The sequence below is a fragment of the Bison bison genome, unplaced genomic scaffold, assembly GCF_000754665.1.
Source record: "Bison bison bison isolate TAMUID 2011002044 unplaced genomic scaffold, Bison_UMD1.0 scf7180017864145, whole genome shotgun sequence".
Taxonomy (NCBI): Eukaryota; Metazoa; Chordata; class Mammalia; order Artiodactyla; family Bovidae; genus Bison; species Bison bison.
Window position 1 is genome coordinate 7265858 of NW_011494717.1, and position 25508 is coordinate 7291365.

At 44.8% G+C, this 25508-nt stretch overlaps 1 protein-coding gene across 3 annotated transcripts in view; it reads left to right on the forward strand.

Annotated features, from left to right (window-relative positions):
* The window catches only part of EFR3B (EFR3 homolog B (S. cerevisiae)), a 98437-nt gene that overhangs the window by 985 nt on the left and 71944 nt on the right, over positions 1–25508 (forward strand). The gene's annotated exons all lie outside the window — the stretch shown is intronic.

Sequence of the window (25508 nt, forward strand, 5' to 3'; positions counted from 1 at the left end):
TCCACGGCCATCCCCTCAACTGACGTGCAACAGTTAGCCAGACCCTCATGATGCCCTGTTCTGCCTTAAAATTTTCCAGGAATTCCTCTGGGTTTGGCGGCAGTGTGGGTGAAGAAAAGAGCACACGGGGTCCAAATTGCAGCCTGGAGGAATGGAGCACGGGAGACCCAGACCAGTTTAGAAATCAACTGCGTTATAGAGCCTCCAGCTGCTGTGTATGTGTCAGAGACAGACAGACAGAGACAGAGAAGAGAGAAAGGATACCCGTGGACCAAAGTCGTCAGAACTCAGGCTCTGGTAGCTATTTAGGGCCAGCAGAAGAGCTGCAGCTATGCTCAGCTCCCACCCCCGCAGCCAGGTAGGGGCTCAGGTGGCACCTGAGGGGTGAGTTGGAAGAAAAGCACATTCTGAATTTAATCCATCACCGAGTCTGCTTGGCTGCCTCACTGTGCAAACACTGAGTCACAAAGTTTGTTGGAGGCACAGGAAGCTGAGAGTGGAGTGCAGAGATGCTCAGCAGCCTCGTTATTTAGAGATACTTCACCTTATGATCAGCCTCCTTTCCTGCCCACTTTGGTCACACGTGCATTTCTGAACCTTGGGGAACATCAGCAAGTCCCTTCAGCAAGTATCCTTTCTCTCCCAATGGGCCGAGGTTGGGGAGTAGAGTGGGAGGGGATTGACTTCAGAGCGTGTGCTGCTGGCCAGTGGGGACTCTGCAGAAATGGTAGCAAGGCAGTTATGTTTTATAAGCTAGAAGCTTGTGAGGTTCCCAGGAGAGAGCTATATTTTCTTACTCTCTGTTCCCCCCCCTCCCCATTCTTTTCTGCAGAGTGAGCAGCCTAAGGCTGCAGATCACTTGACAAAAGCATGTGACTGCAGGGGCACCTGCAGTGGGGAAGGAGTTAGGACAAGGCCCATCAGAGTGAGTAAGAATTAGGAATGCTAGTTCTGCTGGGTCACCTGGCAGCATTCAGTCCAAGACTGTTTGATGACTGATCCCAGGATACCTGAGCAGTGGGGGTCCCAATTTACCCCTGTTGCGTGAAGCAAGTCAAGGAAGAGTTGGATGGTACAGAAAGGTGAGCTGGGAAGCTGGCGTATCTGGGTGCTATTTTTGGATACATCACTGATTTTCAGGTCTCTTTTATAATATGTTCTTATTCCTCCAGACACAAACAGCGATGGTCCTCACCCCTGAATCATTCATAGAAAGATTACAATGAAGGAATCCTCTGGGCAGTTGCCTGCAGCAGTCTTGCCAGTGCTGGTAGGGAGATGATTACTGAGTTTTAGGGCAAAGCCTTGTCTCAGGAGTTGTGAGAGGCACCCAGTCGCCAAGGGGAGGGCTTGTTGGCCTGGATTTTAGTATTTTCTTGATGCTTATGAAAAGAAAAGGTCCACGTCATACTTTCAATCATTCTGTCCTCAGAGGCAGTCAAATGATGAAATAAGAAGTGAATAGGGAGATTGGGAAGGTGTAGAATAATAGACTTCTTATATTTGGTTCTTATTTTTCTAGTGATTTATCCAGGGCGACACAGTTATATAGAAAGGGGCAAAATGAAAATGGGGGCTTCCAAGCCCAGTACCCCTTCCCTCCCCTAATGCCCTAGGTAAGTGCTCGTTAGGAAAATGCCACCAGGGATTTCATTAACTGATGGGCAGTGAGGCCCCCGTGTGGAGCCAACAGTCACCTAATAGCTTTAGGTAAAGGTGTCCCTTGACCATGCACCTGGTTACGGGATCCATTATCAACGTGCATAACCTCACTTCCATTGCCGCCTTTCAGCTGCATGGTGATGCTGGAGATCTTCATCTCCCCTCTTGTCTCCTCCTCACTTCCCTCTGTCCTCGACATCTCAGTCTCTCTGGGTCCTCAGTTTCTCCCATCTTCTTCCTCCCATCTATGGGAGAATAAGGGTCCCTTGTCTTTGCTAAAGGACACGGTATCATCTGGGACAGAAAGGATCCTAGACCTGGCATCAGCCCATCTCAACCCACAGTCAGATCATGGCTATTTCACCTTAGACAGGTGGGTTTGTCTCTTGGAATCACATCTCTGTATTAAATGACAAGATACTCATGTATCTCCCAGTTCTGTGCAAACCTCAGGGCTGGCACCTGGATGTGACAGTGCATTATAGGAGGTTCTGCACTCACAAGGCAAATCACTCAAGAGCCTGTGCCCTTCAGGTCCTCCTGGGCCTTTGCCCGTCTCTCTTCCTCTTTGAGGCTCCTGAAGATGCGTGTTTGCAGCATCTCCCCCACCTCCCACTTTAGCACACAAGTCACCTTGACCTAGCTAACCACTCAAGCCATTGAACCGCTTCTGCTTCCCTTCACCAGACTTACCCATGCCGCTCTGAACCATCACTCATTCCTAAACCCCAGTCACTTTTTGGAAATGGCTCTCCAAGAGGTCACAGGTGACTCCCCACAATCTTGTTTATACCTATGAACATAGATTGACAAGGGACCTGGGTAAATAAAAAGCACTTTATACTTGGGTGGGAAGACTATGGGCAAATTCTCTGCAAAAAATGGATTCCCATTAGGTTTTTCTGTGTGTGTGTTATATGTTAGAATTACGTAATTAAAAGTTTCCCTAACCCTTTCCCCGGGGATGAAGCCACAGTGGTCTTACCTGGAAGCCCCCCACTGACCCCCCGAGGTGAGTCCAAGCTCTCTAAGAAATACTGCCCTCGGAATCAGGGCAGCTGGATATGAAGACGATTGGGATGGCTTTTCCCAGAACCCCTGTCTGGGTGGCCCCATCCCTCTAAAACTAAATCTGCCCTAACGAACCCCTCCTCACCTTTAGGTGCTGCCCCATCCCCAACACATGCCTTTCTTCAAGGTTTGTGATCCAGAAAGCTGACTGTGGGGAAAACAGCCATGACACACAGTTTCCTGTAAATGTGCCTTACAGAGCACTTGTGTGTGACTTGTGGATGGTGGGGAGACCTGCAAGGAGGGGCTGACTCCACCTGCAACACAACGGCTCACCTTTGCAGACAGCTCCATGGATCCTGCTGCTCCTCATCACAGGAGACTCCCACAACATGCACACAGGCACACATGCTCCACTCTCGTCCCCTGAATCCTGAGGTGGCCCCATGATGCAGCATATGGTTCAAGTCAGGGTTGTGAGACTGCTCGCCCCTTTCCCTCCGACCCCTGTATTCCCCTTAGGAAGGGATTCGGGATGAGTAGAGCCTATTTTCTCTCTTGTTGCTCACAGTTCAGTGATTTCAAATGGTTGCAGTTTTCTTCTTGCACATAAATAAAAACAAAAAGTTCACATCACGTTATGGAAAACCTGGAAAAGTGAGGAGGGGAAAAAACCACCCGCAATCTTACCCACTAGAACCACCCGTTTATACTGTTCTATAAATTACCCCTGAGATTTTGTGCTCACCTGCCATGCCCTTTCTTTTCTCTTTCTCTGCCTGATCCTGGCATAGTAGCCTGGTTGTGATGGTGCCTCTGCCCCTCAGGTAACCTTGAACTTGACTTTCTGAGCCTGTCTCCTGGCTCTACAAAGTGACAATGCTTGTTTCATGGCAGGGATTAATCAGGGTCAGAGAGCTGCCCTCACTCTCTCTCTCCTTCCCTTTCTTCAGCTTTCTCTTGTCTCTCTGTTTCTTAGTTTTGAAACAGGTGCAAAAATAAAATAAATGAAAACTTATGTCTCAAAGCTCAATAACGGTGCTGTTCCTGGTATAAAGAAAAGGAAAAAATCTACTTGAAAAGCATCTTTTGGGAATTCCCTGGTAATCCAATGGTTTGGACTCTGCACTTCACTGCAGGATGTGGGGGTGGGGGTAGGGACAGATTTGATCCCTGATCAGTAAACTAAGATCCTGCAAGCCACGGCACACTGCCAAAAAAGAAAGAAAAGCATCTTTTCTGCACCCCCCTCCGGTAGTCATCCAATATTTCTAGAAAACCTGGAATGCACAATAAACTATAAGCAAGTATAACTGCTTTTACTGTTTTGATATATTTTCTTTCATGCATTTGTTTATGTGGTTAGAATTATTCATTTCCTATAATCTTGTATTTTATTTTTTTCTACTTAACTTTACATATAAGCATTCCCCCAGCCCCAAGTTAACACAGAATCATTGGCTGCCATTTTTAATGTCCTGTAACAGTCCACTTAATGGACATATAATTTCCTTATTGTACATTTAAGTTATTCATAAAGATTCAGTATTATAACCCTGGGAGGAGTCCCTGGTGCCCAGGGCTTTCTCTGGACTTTGGAATATGTCCCTAACACTCCAGTGAGTTGGGGCTTCCCGCCTGGTTCAGCAGTAAAGAATCTGCCTGCAATGCAAAAACTGCAGGAGATGTGAGTTAGATCCCTGGGCTGAGAAGATCCCCTGGAGGAGGGCATGGCAACCCATTCCAGTATCCTTGCCTGGAGAATCCCATGGACAGAGGAGCCTGGCAGGCCATAGTCCATGGGGTCGCAAAGAGTCAGACACGGCTGAAGCGACTTAGCATGCATGCATGAACGCACACACTGATGTGTATAGACATTTTAAAGCTTTTATATATTGTCAAATTGTTTTCAATTTGTATTGATTACACCAGCAGTTATGAGAGTACCTATCTCCTTTCACTCTCAAAAGCTTTAAAGATTGAGATTTTTTCCTTATCTTTGTTAATTTGATAGCAGACAACATTTTAACTTGTATTCTTTATTACTAGTGAAGTTAAACACTTCCTATGTTTTCTAACCTTTTGCGTTTTAGTGAATTATCATATGAGTATGACTAGTTTATTTATTGAGGATTTAACCTTTTGTCTGTCATTTGCTTTATGCTTTGTATTTTGAAGGGAAAGAGACATGAACTGTCAAGTATTTGTGGAGTATCAACTTTATATGATACTACACAGAGCATCAAAAAGATGCCAATTCCAGTGGGCAAATGAGTTGTAAAGATCTGCAAAATATTGAACAATACAGAGACAGTTTCAGTAAAATTACACAGTTTTGCAAGGTGGAATGGAGTTACTCTTCAAATAGTCAGCCAGCAATATTTTGATTTGGAAGAGACCCCTGGGAGGTGGAGCCATTAGGAGAGCTTCAGAGGACAGCAAGCATTTGTGTGAGGTTTTGAGGGCTGTGAGGATGGGTCCCCGGGGGTTGGGGCAGGCGTGCCAGGCAGACACAGCAGTGTCAGTGCACAGAGCCGGGGAAAGAAAAGACATATCCAGGGACAGTTAGGGGAGCTACCTGAGATTGGGCAGAGTTTAGGTGATAAAGTGTGTGATGAGAAGGAGATTTTGTCAGGATAAGGAGTTTTCACTTATCCCTATGAGCAGTAGGAGCCAGGGAAGAGTTTGAAACTGTCAAATGGCTGATTTTGCTCAACTGATGCTTTAAAGAAATGAAAACTAGGGGGCACTGTGCAGAATGTATGTGGGCGGGGAGGGGGGCGATGATGGGAAGATGAAGAAAAGAGGGAGATAGATGCTACAGCTGCAGGAGTGAGAAAGTTTTGGACCAGTTAAAACTGTGCATATGTAATAGAAGATGTTTGCCCCTTAAAAAAAGTAGTGATGGGAGTGGGTGGGTGGGAGTGGGCGCAGGTAGGGATAAGGTGAACTGAAACTTAAAAAATTCCCATGGTACATAAAATGTGGGTTATATACGAAGATATAAAAAATAGTTTGTTTATTTTGAAATAGGTGCTAAATTACCTCAAACAGCACATTTATTATAATCTAGCTAGTACTAAAGAGGATTTGGAGCATATATTTTACACATGCACACACACACACACACCTGTGCTACGATAAATAAAGAGATCAACTCAAAGAAAATCTAAGAGTAAAACAGAGGGGAAAAAGCCAGAAATAAAGTCATATCAGGGAAAAAGTACCTACCACCTAGCCCTGTTGCAAATTCAGTTTTGAGCTTCCTGTAGCTCACAAGAGAAAAGTCATTTGCAAAACTCATGGCATCTATAAAACTTTTTAAAATGCAGTTGCCTAGGACAAATACAGCTTTTTGAGATGCTAAGATAAATTCCTCCCCGAGTTCCTCCTTAAGAGGAGATATTTCAAAAGTATTGGCCTAAATTCTTTTGAAAATATAGTTCCCCTCATTGGCTGTATCCCAGTTCGTAAAATATGAAAGAAAAGAAAGAAAAAGAAAGTCACTCAGTCTTTGCAACTCCATAGACTATACAGTCCATGGAATTCTCCAGGCCAGAATACTGGAGTGGGTAGCCTTTCCCTTCTCCAGGGGCTCTTCCCAACCCAAGGGTTGAACCCAGGTCTCCCATATTGCAGGCAGATTCTTTACCTGCTGAGCCACAAGGGGAGCCCTTTGTAGAGTATGAAGACTGGTCCAAATTGGAGTTGTGGGTTCTGACTCCTCCCTCAGAAATAGCCGCAGACTCTGCTCATGGCTTCCTTCCTAGTTCCGATAAGCCAGGACTTGCCGAGGCTCTTGCCCACCTTGGAAGCGGTGGATATTATTTTCTCCCTCCATGGATGAATGTCACTCCACGTGTCTTTTGAGAATTTGCTCCCTGGAGAAGCTATTCTTGCCTCTAGAGTCCATGGAAGCTGTCTATCCCTCTCATTCGCTTGCCTTACAGTAAGTCCCCTACATACGAACCTTCAAGTTGCAAACTTTCAAAGATGCAAACGTGTATCTGGTTCCAGCAAGGAACCTGAACCTGTGCCATCATGGCATGAGTTAAATTGCAGCTTTCCCTCCATCTCCTTTTGCTGAAGATCCTTCAGCTCTAGTAGCATCTCCCACCTTGTCTCCCTCCTCCAGTCAGTAACTCTTCTTGCCTGTTCACTTGAAGCCAGCTCCTGGATGCCAGCCGTTGTACTATACTACTGTACTTTTCAAGGTTCTATACTCTAAGATTTAAAATATTTATTTTTTGTGTTTGTTTTTTATGTATGTATTATTTATGTGAGAATTATTAGAAACCTATTACAATACAGTATTACGTAGCCAATTGTGTTAGTTGGGTGCCTAGGCTAACTTTGTAGGACTTATGAACTTGCTCTTCGAACCAAACTCACTTGTATGTAGGGGACTTACTGTATTTTAATTCACTGCACAGCCATTGAGCACAATCTAATATTCCTCTTGTCTGTGTTTCCCACAGTCCACTTCTCTTGTTCTCTACTGCATCTTTAGGGCACAGAGCACTGCCTGGTAAAGAGCAGATGCTCAAAAACCTGCTCTTTCATCCTTGTTGAATGAATGAACCCTGAGCTAGAGGTCTTTTCTAAAATTTATCTCTTTATAACTTTGTTTCCATTCATTGGGCACCACTATGTGCCAAGCAGTAGTCTAAGCACTTTTTAAGTATTTACTGATTTTTTTTTGTTGTTCAGTGGATAAGTCATTTCCGACTTTTTCTGACCCCGTGGACTGCAGCACGCCAGGCTCCTCTGTCCTCCACTATCTCCCGGAGTTTGCTAAAATACATGTCCATTGAGTTGGTGATGTTATCTAACCACCTCATCCTCTGCTGTACCCTTCTCCTTTTCCTTCAGTCTTTCCCAGAATCAGGGTCTTTTCCAATGAGTCAGCTCTTCTCACCAGATGGCCAAAGTATTGGAGCTTCAGCTTCAGCATAAGTCCTTCCAGGGTTGATTTCCAGATATTCAGGGTTGGTTTCCTTTAGGATTGACTGGTTTGATCTCCTTGCAATCTGAAGGACTTTCAGTAATCTTCTCTAGCATCAGAATTTGAAAGCACTTATTGATTTTTAGTTCAGTTCAATTCAGTCGCTCAGTCGTGTCCAACTCTTTGCGACCCCATGAATTGCAGCACGCCAGGCCTCCCTGTCCATCACCAGCTCCTGGAGTTCACTCAAACTCATGTCCGTCGAGGTGGTGATGCCATCCAGCCATCTCATCCTCTGTCGTCCCCTTCTCCTCCTGCCCCCAATCCCTCCGAGCATCAGAGTAATCCTCCCCAAATTCTGGGGATTGGGAATTATTATTCTCATTTTAGAAATGAGAAAATTGAGATGCTGAGAGTTTTAGTGACCCACCTGTGGCTGCACACTTAGGAGACTGCACTGGGATTGGAACCTCGGCATTCCAACTCCAGACTGTGGGCTCACCCCCACCCCCACTCCTACACTGCTGTCCCTCGAATATTCCAAATGTTTCAGAGAATATGGGTCTTTCCTTTGCAGAGCTCCCTGTACCACAGAGAGTGGTACATGTTAATCTGGGGAGCGAGGAGAGTGCACATAACAGACATGAACTCCTGAGGGGATATGCCTTCTGGTTGGTTACAGGCCAGTCAGCAGAGAAGCTGGGAGCTGTCGCTTCTGGTTGGAGCCTCTGCTTCTTGGCAGCCTGCCCACCTGCTTTATGACTGTTTACTTTGTTGGAGAGAGAAAGGGCCCCAGGAAGAGTCTGGGGACCTGGATGAGGAAAGGGCAAGTAAGAGAGGAGTCAGGAGAGTAGGTTGGTGAGAGTGGAAAACAGAAGGCAGGTGCCAGGGACGTCATGAAAAACGGGAGCATGGGCTGCCTCTCGAAAGAGAGAGAGAAGGGGATACATGTATCAGATCAGATCAGATCAGATCAGTCGCTCAGTCGTGTCCGACTCTTTTCGACCCCATGAATCACAGCACGCCAGGCCTCCCTGTCCATCACCAACTCCCGGAGTTCACTCAGACTCATGTCCATCAAGTCAGTGATGCCATCCAGCCATCTCATCCTCTGTCGTCCCCTTCTCCTCCTGCCCCCAATCCCTCCCAGCATCAGAGTCTTTTCCAATGAGTCAACTCTTCGCATGAGGTGGCCAAAGTACTGGAGTTTCAGCTTTAGCGTCATTCCTTCCAAAGAAATCCCAGGGCTGATCTCCTTCAGAATGGACTGGTTGGATCTCCTTGCAGTCTTATTCACATTGAGGTTTGACAGAAAACAACAAAATTCTGTAAAGCAATTATCCTTCAATTAACAAAATAAAATAAAATTAATGATACGAAAAAAAAAGAAAGAGAGAGAGATGGGCAGACAGGGTGGGGCTGTCAGCCAGCACTGAGTCACACATATGCCTGCTTTGCAGTGTTCTTAACAACATGGTCCATGGTCAGGGCTTGGAGAACTGAGAAAGACTCTGGAGATTGAGACATTCGTTCATGGGAGGAGCTTCTGCTTTTCTGATAGTTTGACCTTGAATTTAGAACTCCTTCCCTACATCTTCAGGTCCATCCAGTCTAGAACCAGCGATTGTTGCCTCTGAGAGGCGGGGTTGGAACTTGGCTGTGTGTGTGAGAGAGGGATGGTGGTCCAAGTCCCCAGTGGCCACCTGCAAGCCATAGGTTCCTAGTTCCTCTCTCTGAGCATATTCCTCCCTGATAACAATGGGGATAATTAATTTGCTTTGTATGTGCATGCTGCATGCTCAGTCACTTCAGTCATGTCCATGTCCAACCCTTTGCGGCCCCATTGACTGTAGCCCACCAGGTGCCTCTGTCCATGGGATTCTCCAGGCAAGAATTCTGGAGTGGGTTGCCATGCCCTCCTCCAGGGGATCTTCCTGACCCAGGAGTGGAACCCTCATCTCTTACATCTCCTGCATTGACAGGCAGGTTCTTTACCAGTAGCAACACCTGAGAGAGGGGTCAAATGAGAAAATGTTGCTGTACATGTATTTACTTTACAAAACATGATACCTATGAAGGGGGATATTATCACCATCTGAGTAATTCTTGTGGATGCTTCTGGGGCATGGCCATGCCCTCTCCAGAAACAGTGATAATCCCTGCTTACGAGGATACTTATGTCATACTTCGACTGTATTTGTTAAAATCCTTAGACAGAAGTTTTGGGTAATAAGAATACAAACCTGAGAGCTGCTGCAGAATTGGCAAGCTGAGCCCCTGACTCTGGGAAGTCTGCTTGCCAGATGGGACCCCGGAGAGGGGACATAACACCTATTCTGTTGAGCACTTGTTTGTCTCCTAGAGGACCATCTGCAGATTGGTGGGCCATGACTGTGTCCCTCTCATCTCTGTACCAGAAAGATGAGAAAATCTCTTAGACCACAAAGAGGACAGGAATGACATCTTCATCTAAGTCCTTAGAATATGCTAAATCCTTATGCGTTACAAAACTGTAGCGATGTTTAGTCATTTTGTGCAGTATATGCACTCAGAACAACCGGTATGGTGATGGACGTCGTTACATCGGTGGCTAAGCTGGGGACACAGAAATTCGGAAGACCAATCATCTGGCCAAGGTCACGCAGCTGGGTGAAGTTCATTCTCTCCACTGTCTCCTGAGCAAGTGTTCACAGAACTGCATGCGAGATTAAAACACTGCTTTTGTACCTGATGGCGTTGACGAGTGTCTTATGCCAAACAGTACATTTTCCCACAAGAGAATTCCAAACAGAATATTTCAGTAGCTTGTATGTAGTTTAGCTGTGGCTTTACATCTAGGAATACGGGTGCCTGGTGAGGACTTGGAAGCTCAGTGCCCTAATGTACATCCTGAATCTGCCTATAAATCTGAGAATTAAGATTTCTGGGCTCAAATGCCAACTTTTTCCTTACCCTACAGAACGACTCAGGTAAATTCAAGCACCTGGAACCAGGAGATTCGTAGCTTGGTAGGACTCCAAGCTTTATCATAACTATTCAGAAAGACTTCTCTCCATGTCCCAACTTTGTTTTTAGGTGAATGGTATGTGAAATAGCATTTATAAATTAGAACCTCTAAGGTACAAGCACATTTATAAAGATCTTGAGTGAAGATCTGTAGAAAGGCCCTGCTTGTAATAAAGTGATGCATTCCTAGCCTCACTCCTAGCCTCTCACTATTTGTGCGGGAGGTGCTCCTGGAGCTGAATCATACAGGATGGATGCTGAAAAAATTCAGAGCTCTGCAGCCTCCGCCAAGCCCTCTTTGTGTCCCCAACTGTATCTTATACTTTGCTGTTATTTTTATCATGTATTTGTCACACTAAATGTCATTTATTTCTTTACACAGTAGATCTGTGAACCTCTTGAGGACACAACCTCTATCTTAATCTTTGTTTTTCCTGGCACCTAGGGGAAATCTCTGGTATATAGTAAGAGCTCAGATATTTGCATTAAACTATAAAATAGTTATATGTATCATTCATCCAACTATACATACACATGTGGCAATCCAGGTTTCTAAGAAACCAGTGCTGGTGGGCTGAGGAATCTCCCCAAGGTCGGAGACAATAATATTTTATCATCTCACTTTGCCTTCCTGCATATATTATAATTTTGTATAGAATAAAATATTCTTTATAGAATAAAGAATATGCCAGAATATAACCACTTGGCTTTTCCTCCAGATTTTAATGGTGTTAGTCATGAGAAATAGCCACTTGGCCTACTGATGAGATGGTTAAGGCAGTTAGAGAGTCATTCCTACACATTTCTTTCTTGGTTTGTGGATCTCAGAATAAATGGTACAATCATTTTCTTCAAAAAGCAAGGTTACTTAGTGGCATAATTATGGGCAAATCTTTATTTTGATTTCCATTCATATCATCTGTGCATTATTCCTTCACAAAACATGAAAGATGAAAAGGCCTTTTGAAGCAAAAGCAATGAAATGTCTGTTTCTCATTGCTTGGAAGCACTGGCCAGAACGTTCCCAGATAAAGCACTCTGCTCCCTTGTGCTCCTTCCGTCTCAGGGCTGGAGCGCAAGGGCACCTGCAATAATTGGTGTGCTGACCTTGGCTGTGGGGCTTATACAGCAGGGTAGGAAGGGGAAAAAATACCAGCATCATCCCACTGTTTTCCTCAACCCCCGTGAGAGGCCTGGCCCTCCTAGCAGGCCTGGACCCAGGGGCTGCTAAATAAACATGTCCAGTTGTCTGTCTGTCTTGAGAAATTTCACCCCCAAAGCTATACTGTTCCCAGCACCGCTGAGAATGTCCTATTCTCCCCCAGACAACACTGTCAGAGGAGAACAGGCCTGAGCGTTCCGGGGAGGAGTGGGTGGTGCTGGACCTGGAACAAGGCCTCCCTTCTGCTCTCTCAAGGGCATTCGTTGCCGCACTGGGAGGGAGGGTTGGCCGGCGGGGTGACTCAGGCAATGTTGCTGTGTGAATCTGGGCAAAATTCTCAACCTCCCCCATATTCTCTCATCTGTAAGTTGGGAGAGCTGGACTGGATGGTCTTTAAGGGTTTCCCAGTTCTTATGTCTGCACTGGGGTTGAGGTGACTGGTTTGTCCTATGAGTGAGACAACAGGGACCGGGGCTGAGGGGCACACCCATAGCAGAAGATCTAAGTGGAACTGTGTAGGCGCTGTGGTCTTGGGTTCTTTATGTAACCTGGCCATGCACCCGTTTCCTCATTGATAAGACCAGGATAATGATCCCTTTGTTAATTCAAACAGTGCCTGTCCTGGGGTCCTGTTGAATGAATTGATACTTGCTGACAAGTATGCTGGGGTAGGCGTGGAGAAGAGGCGTGTGTCTTCCAAGTGCTGGGCACTCTGATTCTTGCTCTGTGTGCATTCACATTTCACAAAAGCCTTACGTGGTAGATATTCTTTTCCCCTCTCCCATCTTCATATAGGGCTTCCCTGGTGGCTCAGATGGTAGAGTTTGCCTGCAATGCAGGAGACCAGGTTCAATCTCTGGGTTGGGAAGATTCCTTAGAGAAGGAAATGGCAATCCACTCCAGTATTCTTGCCTGGAAAATCCCATGGACAGAGGAGCCTGGCAGGTTACAGTCCATGGGGTCACAAAGAGTCAGACATGACTGAACGACTAACACATGCAATCTTCAAATAAGGATAATGAAGTTCAGAGAAATTAAATGCCTTGTCCAGGGTCGTCCAGCTCATTGAGTAGCATAACTAAGAAAAAACCCAGGTCTGGATTTTTTTCCAACACTTTTTACTTCTAGTCCAAATGTATTCTTATTTAAAACACCATTATTAATTGGACTACATAAAAATTTAAAACTTTGATGTACCAAAGGACACCATCAACAGAGTGATAAGGAAGCCCATGGAATGGCAACCCAGAAAATATTTGCAAATCCTGTATCTGATAAGGGAATTCTATCCAGAATATATAAAGACTGCCTACAACTCAGCAACAGAAAAACAACTTGGTTAAAAATGGGAATAGGACTTGAATAGACAAGCCGGACACAACTGAGCGACTTCACTTTCATGCATTGGAGAAGGTAATGGCAACCCACTCCAGTATTCTTGCCTGGAGAATCCCAGGGACAGAGGAGCCTGGTGGGCTGCCATCTATGGGGTCACACAGAGTCAGACACGACTGAAGCAACTTAGCAGCAGCAGCAGCAGACATTTCTTCAAAGACAATATATAAATGGCCAACAAATACATGAAAAGATGCTCCATATCACTAATTATTAGGGAAATGCAAATCAAAACCACAATGAGATGCCACTCCACACTGATTAAGATGGCTATTATATATATTTTTAAAAAGCGGGAAATAACAAGTGTTGATGAGTGTGTACAGAAATTGGAACCCTGTTCACTGCCAGTGGGAATGTAAAATGAAAATAATTTCCACAATGGAAAATGGTATGGCAGTTTTTGAAAAAAATTAAAAACAGAGCTACCATATGATCCAGTAATTCCATCCCTAGATATGTATCAAAAAAAGCAAAAGCAGGGCCTCAAAAAGATACAGTACACCCCTGCCCACAGCAGCATCAGGAGAAACAGCCAAAAGTGGAAACTAGCTAAATATATCTAGACAGATGAATGGATAAACAAAATGTAGTATGCACATTCAGTGGAATATTATTTAGCCTTGAAAAGGAAGGGAATCCTGACACGTGCCATGAAAGGGATGAACCCCAAGGATGTTGTGCTAAGTGAAGTAAACCAGTCACAAAATGACACACTCTGCGTGATTTCATTCATGTGAGATACTTAGAGCAGTCAGCTTCATGGACAGGAGGTAGGACAGAGGTCACTAGGGGCTGAGGGGATGGGGTGTGGAGAGTTGTTTAATGGGTACAGAGTTTTGCAAGCTGAAAAGAGTTCTAGAGCACAATTCATGCTGGGAAGATGACCTAGCATTGGTTACCTTGTTGCTTGGGATGTATATAAAAGAAGACTCAGCAACTAACACCATCATATTCTTGGGATCCTTAGAAAAAACTCCTCCAACTTAAGGATGTTATTAAAGTGCCATCTTTCAAAGAAAATCTATATAATATCAAGGGCATGTCTATGGCTGCATTCTTATGAAAGTAGCTAGAGAAATGATTGTCCAGATTGGAGATTTTGTTGCAGATGATCTGTGTGTGTGCTATGTCGCTTCAGTCGTATCCGAGTCAGTGTGACCCTATGGACTGTGGCCCACCAGGCTCCTCTATCCATGGGATTCTCCAGGCAAGAATACTGGAGTGGGTTGCCATTTCCTCCTCTAGGGGATCTTCCCGACCTAGGGATCGAACCTGCATCTCCTCTGTCTCCTGCATTGGCAGGTGAGTTCTTTACCAACAGTGCCACCTGGGAAGCCCACAGATGGTCTGATTTAATGGCAAATGTGTTATCCACATTGTGGAGGTATAGCTCAAGGTATGTCTCAAGGAGCTAGCCACTGTCTTTTGAGAAGTAAAACTGAGGTACCAGGAGAGGTCATATGACTGCCAGTGGAAAAAAGAGTGTCAGACATATCCCACCGAAGAAAACAAGCAGTGAATTCAGATATTGGCCCCAAATGAACCACAAAAGTTGGTGCTTGAAATTGCAGATTGATATTTGGTGGAGCTGTCTCTTACACAGGCAACACCAAATGACCTGCTCTGAGGTCAGCAGCAACAAGCTTTATTTATTTACAAAAAAAAGCTAATGCCACGCTAGAGAACCTGTCATCGACGCATGTGTACTAGCCCTGAAAGAAACCCACTAGAATACTAATAGTGGTTATTTCTGGGTGATAGGATCCCAGGTGATTTTTAAACTCTTTTAAAAACTTTTGGTATATATCTAGGGATGGAATTACTGGATCATACGGTAGCTCTGTTTTTAATTTTTTGAAAGTTTTTAAAAGAGTTTATAAGAGTTTTTAAAAGAGTCACAGATATAGAAAGCAAACTTAGGCTACCAGGGAATAAATGGGGGGGAGGAATAAATTGAGAGATTGGGATTGACATATGCAAACTATTTAAAATAGATACCTAGTAAGGACCTACTGTAGAGCACAGGGAACTCTGCTCAATACTTTGTAATGGTCCATATGGGAAAAGAATCTAAAAAAAGAGTGGATATATGTATATGTGTAACTGATTCACTTTCCTGTATACCTGAAGCTAATACAAAATTGTAAGTCAACTATGCTCCATTAAAATATTTTTTAAATAAAATAACACATACACATACAAACCCCCTTATTTCATATTTTTCACATGTTGTATAGTAAGCATGTCTTTTAATGGCAGAACATAGATATGATCCAAAGTGTTTTTCATCATCAAAGGCCTGTGGATGGTTATCGAACATCTTCTAATTATGTTTTAGATATAATTAGGCAAGTTCAATTCAGTCACTCAGTCATGTCTGACTCTTTGCAACCCCATGGACTGCAGCATGCCAGGCTTCCCTGTCCATCACCATCTCCCAGAGCTTACTCACACTCATATCCATCGAGTCAGTGATACCATCCAACCATCTCATCCTCTGTCATCCCTTTCTCCTCCTGCCTTCAATCTTTCCCAGCATCAGGGTCTTTTCCAATGTGTCAGTTTTTCGCATCAGGTGGCCAAAGGATTGGAGCTTCAGCATCAGTCCTTCTAGTGAATATTCAGGACTGATTTCCTTCAGGATGGACTGGTTGGATCTCCTCGCTGTCCAAGGGACTCTCAAGAGTCTTCTCCAAAACCACAGTTCAAAGCATCAATTCTTCGGCACTCAGATTTCTTTATAGTCCAACTTGCACATCCATACATGACTACTGGATAAACCATAGCTGTGACTAGACAGTCCTTTGTCAGCAAGTGATGTCTGTGCTTTTTAATACACTGCCTAGGTTGGTCATAGCTTTTCTTCCAAGGAGCAAGCATCTTTTAATTTCATGGCTGCAGTCACCATCTGCACTGATTTTGGAGCCCAAGAAAATAAAGTCTGTCACTATTTTCATTGTTTCCCCATCTATTTGCCATGAAGTGATGGGACCAGATGCCATGATCTTAGTTTTTGAATGTTGAGTTTTAAACCAACTCTTTCACTCTCCTCTTTCACTTTCATCAAGAGGCTCTTCAGTTCTTTGCTTTCTGCCGTAAGTGTGGTGTCATCTGTATATCTGAGGTTATTGATATTTCTCCCCACAATCTTCATTCCAGCTTGTGCTTCATCCATTCCAGCATTTCGTGTGATGTACTCTTTACATAAGTTAAATAAGCAAGGTGACAATATACAGACTTGATGTACTCCTTTCCCAATTTGGAACCAGTCCATTGTTCCATGTCCAGTTCTAACTATTTCTTCTTGACCTGCATACAGATTTCTCAGGAGGCAGGTAAAGTGGTCTGGTATTCCCGTCTCTTTAAGAATTTTCCACAGTTTGTTGTGATCCACATAGTCAAAGGATTTAGGGTAGTCAATGAAGCAGAAGTAGATGTTTTTCTGGACTTCTCTTGCCTTTCCTATGATCCAATGGATGTTGGCAGTTGGATCTCTGATTAGGCAAGAATACATGCAAAAACAAATCAGGATGGGGAACACATGTATACCTGTGGTGGATTCATTTTGATATTTGGCAAAACTAATACAATTATGTAAAGTTTAAAAATAAAATAAAATTAGAAAAAAAAAAGAAAAAAAAATCAATGCTGATAGAAGTTAGAAATCAGATAGTGGTTGGGTGCAGGGGTTGGCTGAAAAAGAGAACTCTTTGGGGACATCCCAAAGTTTTGTCTCTTATTTGGGCGGTGGTTACACAAGTGTACAAACAGTTGTGGAGGCTCTCAGCACTGAACTGGGAAGATCTGTGCATCTACTGCATGTGAATTATGTTGCAATAAGACAGCAGGAAAGCCGGGGAAGGAAGAAAACAGACATGCAAACAATCGCGGGTCTGTTTTGCATCGCTGGCAGTTGGTGTGCCAGAAGACAGCCAGGGATCTGTGCCAGCCAGCACCGAGCTCTTACCCGAAGCCCAGCAGGGTCCCCAGCACCCCAGTGAAAGTGCTCATTGAGAGCTGCTAGTCAGGGCTCACACTGCTGGAAAACTCACATACTGAGTAGAGAGTAGAAGAAGCTGACCCAGGAAGTCCAGCCTGGCATTGGCAGCTGGGAGGCTGATGGAGCCGGCTGGGCAGTGGGCAGAGAGCCTATAAAAAAGAGCCATCTGGTGCAAGGCCTTTTGAGCATTGCCAATGGCATCGCTGAATCTCACTGGACCTTAAAGACAGAACACAGGCCAGCTTGACCAGGCCTGCAGCCCTGTCTCAGCATCAGCACAGACACGGCCAATGGCTAAGCAGGGCTGGGTGTTTGTGCAGGACTGATTTTTCCATTTCTTCCTTGAGGCTTCTGTGACCTCCCAGGGATGTCATTCTCCTAAACATGCATAGCCTTTTAATAGCCTTATTATTCACCTGTTTCTTAATAATGTGCTGGCTTGTGACGTCTCTGCACAAAGATCTACATCTCCCTAGCTAAAATTGGATTTTTTTTTTCTAATGGCACATGAAAGTGGATAAAACTCAGTATCTCCTTTATAGCCCTGGGGTGAAGTGTGAAAACACTATAGTCAGATAGGCCTGGATTTGAATCCCACTATCTCAGATAACAGTTGTGTGATTTTGGGTAAGTTTTTCAACTATGCTACGATTTGTTTTGCTCATCTGTAAAATGGGGACATAGATCCCACCTCAGTGTTGTTGGGAGGATTGAATAAAATAATTCATTCAACCCTCTTAACAGTTCCAGATGCAAAGAGCGAGCTTAATGTTAGCTGATGTAGATGTTAATAGGAGAGGTCATAATACATATTTTACTATCAACAGATCCTTTTTAATGACAACATAGCAGTAACAGAGCCACCCCTCCAGAGGCAGACGGTCTGATTTAGAGAATGTAATCGCCACCCCTCATTTAGAACTTTTTAAGAAGCTGTCCCTGGCCAGCTGGGTTTCTGCTTTCAGGACCCAGCCTGCTCAGCTGCTTTTTCACACTGTCTGCTTTTTGCTTCTTGCAATGTGGGCAGGCCCTGCTGGAGGGACACTCTTCTTCATGCAGGTATATACCCAGTAAGCCCACGTGCACTCGAACTGCGTCATTAAAAATGGGTCTTGGCTGTGATTGGACTGCTGCTTACATGGCAGTTTTAGTGTGGCTCAACCTGGCACTTGTTTTGGTTTGGTTTTGTTTGGTTTTTGCAGAATTCTGGTGCTTGCTCCTAATTCTGTTTTGCATTTCAGAAGTGTTGCTTCTGAAACTCCCCTCTGGCGCCAGGGTCACCCCGTGGTCCGGCTTTATCTTTTAGCAGCTCCAGGCACGGTGCCTGTTTTGTGTTCCAGCACCACTGCTCATGCTGTGACAGACTCTCTGATTATATATTTGGACTTTTGAATGATTGATCTTGGAATCTTAGCCTTTAAGAGTCTGTGTCTTAAATCTGTTAGTTCATCTGTATATTTAAGGCATTCACTCTTGCTCTCAATCATTTTGGCTCCGTAACAATGAAGCTTCCTCCGGTTTCTATATTTGATACGGTGTTTTCAGTTGGAAAGATAGAGGTGAGTAACCTTACTTTTTATAGGCTGCCTGGTGACCATAGTAGGAAACTGGACATATAAATATCATGGGAATGGGGAAAGCATAAATGGTAAATCCCAAGTCCTGGTGTATGGTTCTTAGCTCCAAACTTAAACTAAATCAGCAGTGAAATTTCTAACACTGTATTGTTTTCATGTAATGGATTCTACTCCCTGAGCTGTAGACCCTTTGAGGGCACGAGTTATCCATCAGAAGGCTTCTTAACCCCATAGTTTCTGTGTTCTTAGGGAAAAAAAAAAAAAATGAATGCCTCAGTGTGCTGAGTTGTAGATATCCAGATGGATAAATTTCAGATGAACAAATTCTTATCATGAGCTCAGAACACCTTACAGACAGCTATGTACAAAAGCGTTATTAACCCCCACCCCACCCCACCCGCCTTGATCTCATTTATTTGGATTCACTCAGTTTTAAAGGCCCACAAAGTACTTCCTTCCATATATGTAACCAATACACTGCTTATACTGATGAAGTTTATAAAGTAAGTACCAATTAAATTATAAAATGCCAACAATGCTCTGTTAGCGGTAATTCTATCATCAAAGCTATAAAAATAGCTCCAGGGTCCTAAGGCCACAGTGGAAGCAGGTCTCAAAGCCACCTCAGAAGTTCACCCTCAGCCCCGGGGCCTGTGCTGCTGCTGATCTTGGAGGCAGCCTGGACTTCTTCAATTATTCATACCTGGTAAGGGCTGAGCCTCCAAAGCCCTGTGTTCCCATGAACCACATAGAGGCAGACCAAGCACTGTCGGTGGTGGTGTTTTTAAATCAATGTTTCATGTAATATTTCCCGATGCTTCTAAACCAGCAGTCATGGAAGCTGAGATTACCTCTTCTCTTCCCTTAATAGTCATTTAGGGAATTCCCTGGTGGTCCAATGGCTTAGACTCCGGGCTCTCAATGCAACAGAGCCTGGGTTCGATCCCCGGTCAGGAAATTAGATCCTGCATGCCTCAACTAAGACCCAGAACAACCAAACAAATAAATATTAAAAAGAAAAGTCATTCCCCACTTGGCTCATTTTATTTGAGATTCTGAGGTCAACTCTACTGAAAACCTGTCTGGAAGATCACCAGTTGAGGCCTGATTGCTGGGCCCTTTGCCTTTGCCTTCTCAGTTCCCACTGTTTTGTTTCCTCTCCGGACTTTTTTCACTTTTCGAAACTCACTCCCTGCCCCAAACTGCAGTGGCCCGGTGCCCTCCGGGTTCCTCACCTCCCTCTGTGATGGCGGATGCTGTACCAAAGCCAAGAGGCCTGGCCATTTCTGTCTCTAACGTGGCTCCTAGGAAGCCCCTCCACTCCTGCTTCAGCTGTCAGCTCTGTTTGGTGGCCCTCTTGTGTAAAGGAAGGGAGAGAGGCTGAGGTTAATCTGCGTTCCGCCCACCCCATCTCTGGTCCTGCTCCCAAATGTCGTCCCTTGGCTCTGGGGCTGGTGAGACCCCCATCAGAAGCCTCTGCTTCCTCCTGATTCCCCTTTCCACTTATTTCTGCTTCACCACGGGCCAGAGACTGAATATGTGCCGCCCGCCTGCACTGCAGGCTCACCCTGTGTGACTCCCCCACGTGTGTCACACCTCCAGCTGCACATACCTAGTTCAGGATCTTGTCTTAATCCTCTGCCAGGGCCGTCACAATCTTCATGACTTCCTGGCCATGCCCCAACCATCTAGACACTGGAAGTAGATTCCTTATGCATTGTAAAGCACAATAAAAGGTGACCTGGTTGTTATTTAGTGTAATGACAGTCCTCCCCCTTGGCCTGGCATCTGCGGTAATCTTACCACTTGGCCCTTCCCTGACAACCCAGCTTCCCTGCATCCAGGGGCATCTCACCACCTGACCCTTGCCTGACACCCCAGCTTCCATCACACAGCCCTGGACAGACTGGTCTACTGACTTCTCTCAAAGGCTCTCCTGGACTTGGACTTGGCTCCTCTGAGCTTTTACAGATGCTGTTCCCCTTGTCTGGAAGGCCCTCCCTTCTCTTTGTCAACCACCTTATCTGTTCCTCATTTCTGTTGGGCAGCACCTAAGCTGAAATGACACTTCCATCCTCTGATGTCCCAGCACACTGGCTCTCTGACTCAAGTGATACTTGTCCTTTTGTTATGGCTGCTTGAGAGCATGCCCAAGGGGATGAGGACTTGTGCATCCTGTTTTGTCTTTTTTTTTCCCATCTATGTCTAATGGACTTGGTTCATTTGTGTTGTTTGCCTGGTGTGTGCATGAATAAATGAGATGACGCCAGGTCTTTAGTCAGCTGCAGTGAGAACCAAGCTGAGCAAGTACAGAAAACGGTCCGTGTGTGTGTGTATGTGTGTTTTGAACTCTTGGATTCCATATCTTTGAACAGAAAGTGATTCCAATCAGATTTTGTGAGGAGTTTCATCCCAAAGAAAAAAATGGGAGAAACATTGAAAATTATATTTATTTTATTTTATTTTTATATTTATTTTAAATTAGGTGAGGAGTAATATAAAATCTTTTTGCTGGGGAAGGAAATTCAAATAAAAAGTAAAGCTTGAAATCAGAGCTTCTCAAGGACCTTTGTGCGATGATGCAAATGTTCTTTATCTACACTGTCAAACGAGGTAGCCACTAGCCAGCTGTGGCTATTGGACACACACAGTGTGGCTAGTGTGTCTGAGGAACTGAATTTTAAGTTTTGTTTGATTTAAATAACCACGAGTGACTGGTGTCTCCCTCATCTCCTCATTCCACGCTGGAGGTAACCTGATGACCCTGCTCTGTGTGACCTTACAGGTCTTTCTTTGTGTATCCACAGCATATTTCACGCACATATTTACACATGCACCAGTGAGGGTTTGGCCAGTGAGGGTTTTGCACATGACATCAGGGAGATCTATCATAGTGGCGCTCTCAGCTCTGCTCTATTCATCTCAACTGCTGCACAGTGTCCATTGCATGAATGCTCCTTGGTCTATTTAGTCATTTCCCTATTGAGGTACATTTAGGTTATTCCAAACAAAGCCACCAATTCATTCATATCTGCTTCCTTGTACATATGAGCAGGTGCCAGTACTAAGAATGGGATTTCTGAGCCAAGGAGAGGAAAAGTGCTGATATTCCATCTGTGAACCTCCTAGCGCTGGTTCTCCTGGGCTGATCGTACAGGGTCAGGGTTGATATGACCTACCAACCCCCATATCTGAGACTGTGTTGGGGAGCCCTTGTTATTATTATTACTTTTTTGTAGGAAGCTGGCAGCTGTGTTCTAGTCTGATCTTTGTTTTCACTCCCCATGCCGAGAAGCTGAAACCTAGATTTTATCAAACAGGCTGTGATGAGCTCTGAAAATACTGAGATATTAATAACAGTTTGAAGATGACAGGCACATACAGCATCCATCTACAAGCTGAGTTCGGTGCAGACTTGGACAATCTGGAATGTTGAGTGCCTCATACTCAGTTAGATTTCCTGAACCGTGTTCGCTAGACCCATCTTGGGACACAAATATACTGATAAGATAACTTGGTTTAAAGATCTGTGTATTTGCTAGCATTTGATACTGGGTGTTGAGCAATGGGTAAAACAAAGACTCATTGTCTGATCTGTACCAGAGTCACTTTCTAAATGAGGGAAAGGAGGTCCAGGCCCTAGGGATGGCTGGGAGTCAGTGACATTAAAGTGAGAAGAGAAGCCGTCGCGCTCTTGTGGCGGCCACCGTTTATCTCATGCCATACTTCCCCCCACCCCACCCCCCTTTTCAAAGTGTGCTGAAATAAAAGTTATTAAAGATTCCACAGCAAGTTTTTCCTCTCCCAGTAGTGATTTAAAATTCAACCCTGGAGGGGTTAGTGATGGCTGAGCTGAAATGAAAAATGGAGGAGGAAAAGGGTGAGCAGCCCATAGCATCCTTTAAATTAGAAATGTCCCATCACAGCCAGGAGTGGGAGTGATTCCCTGTGCAACAAAGAGCTGGGGAAAGGAGAGAGGAGTGAAGTGAGCCCAGAAAAGGGAGCAGAGGCTCAGAGAAAGCAGACCCTGCTCACCAGACTCTGTTGTTGTTGTCAGTCACTCAGTCGTGTCCGACTCTTTGTGACCCCATGGACTGTAGCCTGCCAGGCTCCTCTGTCCATGGGATTTCCCAGGCAGCAATACTGGAGTGGGTTGCCGTTTCCTTCTCCAGGCTTACAGACAAGCAAAATTGAGGCAAGAGGGAATTGCAAATATCCATACAGTGTTCATGGAAATGAAAATCAAGGAGAAAATTCCCTGTGGTTTGATACGCCAGCAGGTCAAGCTGTTTTTCTTTTCTCCAAATCCCCTGTCCTAATTTAATCATAGTTTTCATGTGAAAGTATATGAAGTATATGAAAGTGAGTCTCTCAGTCATGTCCGACTCTTTGCGACCCCATGGACCATACAGTGCATGGAATTCTCCAGGTCAGAATACTGGAGTGGGTAGCCTTTCCCCTCTCCAGGGGATCTTCCCAACCCAGGGATCGAACCCAGGTCTCCTGCATTGTGGGTGGATTCTTTACCAGCTGAGCTATCAGGGAAGCCCTTAATTTTCATAGGTTGGCCCATACTGTGGATATAGTTTTGTGCATATATACCTTTCTCATCCAACACTCCACTCTAGGCATTTTTCCATGCTGTCACCTGGTCTTCCAAAGTCTGCCAATAAGGTTTGCACTTAAATTATTTATTCAAATGCGTTGCAGCCAGCTGGCTAAGTTACACTGGGTTCCTTCATTTGCAAACATCATGGTGGTAGTGTATGCCTATGATTAATAGACATCAGAAAACAGAGTGCAGTGCTACAGGCTTCTCTCTGTTGTTTGCCTTCCAGATTTGTAATTGGCTTTCGGTGCGTTGATTTTACTGGGTGGTGTTCTGGCCCTAATTTACCTTCTTTCTTATGGTTGGTCCCCAACCTCTCATGTCACTGTGGTGATGTGATATTACTGACATTGTCATTCCACAGTGGCAGGAAGAGTTTCTAAGCCCATTTCCAAGACCAGTGTGGGCAGGAAGCCACCGCTGGGGGTGAGACATCCCCATTTCTATCATTAATTCCAAGTTCCGGACCCCTCCCCCCACCTTTGTGCTGTCAGTCACGGCTGTGGGTTGTTCTCACTCAGGTTTGGCCCATCTGGCTCTTCCTTTCTCTTTTGCCACCACCCATATTTCCCTATGTCTTCATTCCAGCTCCTTTAAAAGAAGAATTATTTATGTGGCTGCCCTGGGTCTTAGTTGTGGCATGAAGGATCTAGTTCCTGACCAAGGATCAAACCCGGGCCCCCTGCATTGGGAGCACAGAGTCTTAGCCACTGGACCACCAGGGAAGTCCCAGATTCGGCATCATCTGGCTCTTTCTTTTCCGCACCACCTGTATTTCACTATGTCTTGGTTCCAGCTTCTTCTCTTGATGGCCTTCCTTCTTCTGCTGTCTCTAAATTCAAACTCCAGTGGTCATATTACTCTTGATTGGTCTTCCTAGAGTACACTAGTCTCATCCTCTTACGCCTCCTTTTCAACAAACCTTCAAATAATTCCCCCTTACCTAGAAGATCAAATCTGGAGTCCTTACCCGGGCAGTCAGAGCTTCTTGTATCCTAAGGACTTGAGAGGCTTCTGCTTGAAACCTCTCGACCTAGTCTTGGCCATTTTCTATCCCTGAAGAGGCAGTTCAAAGTCTCAAGTCTTAAAAATATCCATATCTCTTGACTCAAATTCTGAACATAATCCAGAAAGTGAAACAATCTGTAAGGTACACACCCTCATTTCAACCTTATATTTTTATTTTTTTAATTTTAAGTTTATTTATTTTTTAATTGAAAGATAATTGCTTTACAGAATCGTGTTGGTTTTTGCCAAACATCAACATGAATCAGTCATAGTCAACCTTATTTTTTAATAGCATGAAAATATAAATGAGATAAATGTCAAATAATATGGAAACAGTTCAGTAAATGGTTATAGATCTTCTCCCTGGAAATTTAAGCCACACTAACAATGATAGTTCTGATGACAATTCAGCAACAGGAAAAATGCTTATGAAATAGGATGAAGGGACCAGAGAGCTCACCTTTATGGAGTGCCTACTGTGTGATGGCTTCCCTGGTGGCTTAGAGGATAAAGTGTCTGCCTGTAATGCAGGAGACCCAGGTTCGATCCCTAGGTCGGGAAGATCCCCTGGAGAAGGAAATGGCAACCCATTCCAATACTCTGAAAAATCCCATGGACGGAGGAGCCCGGTAGGCTACAGTCCATGGGATCGCAGAGAGTCGGACACGACCGAGCGACTTCACTTTCTACTTTCCACTGTGTACCAGCTCATGCTAGGTGCCTTGCTCATCTCCCACAGATGAAGAAATCAGCAGAGAGCTTGGATGACCTGTCTGAGGTCACACAGCTCATAGTCCCGTGCTAAGTCACTTCAGTCGTGTCTGACTCTGTGTGACCCTGTGCACTGCAGCCCACCAGGCTCCTCTGTCCACTGGATTCTCCAGGCAAGAATACTGGAGTGGGTTACCATGCCCTCCTCCAGGGGCCCCAGATATCAAACCCACGTCTCTTATGTCTCCTGCATTGGCAGGTGGATTCTTTACCACTGGAACCACCTGAAAAGCCCCATGTAATCCTTTACTTAACAGTTTCTCTTGCCTGGGCTGCCCCTCCCCTGCACTTCCTTTAAGACTCTATTGAAACTCTACCACCCCTGAGAAGTCTTCCTTAACCAACCCAGCCTAGGGAGC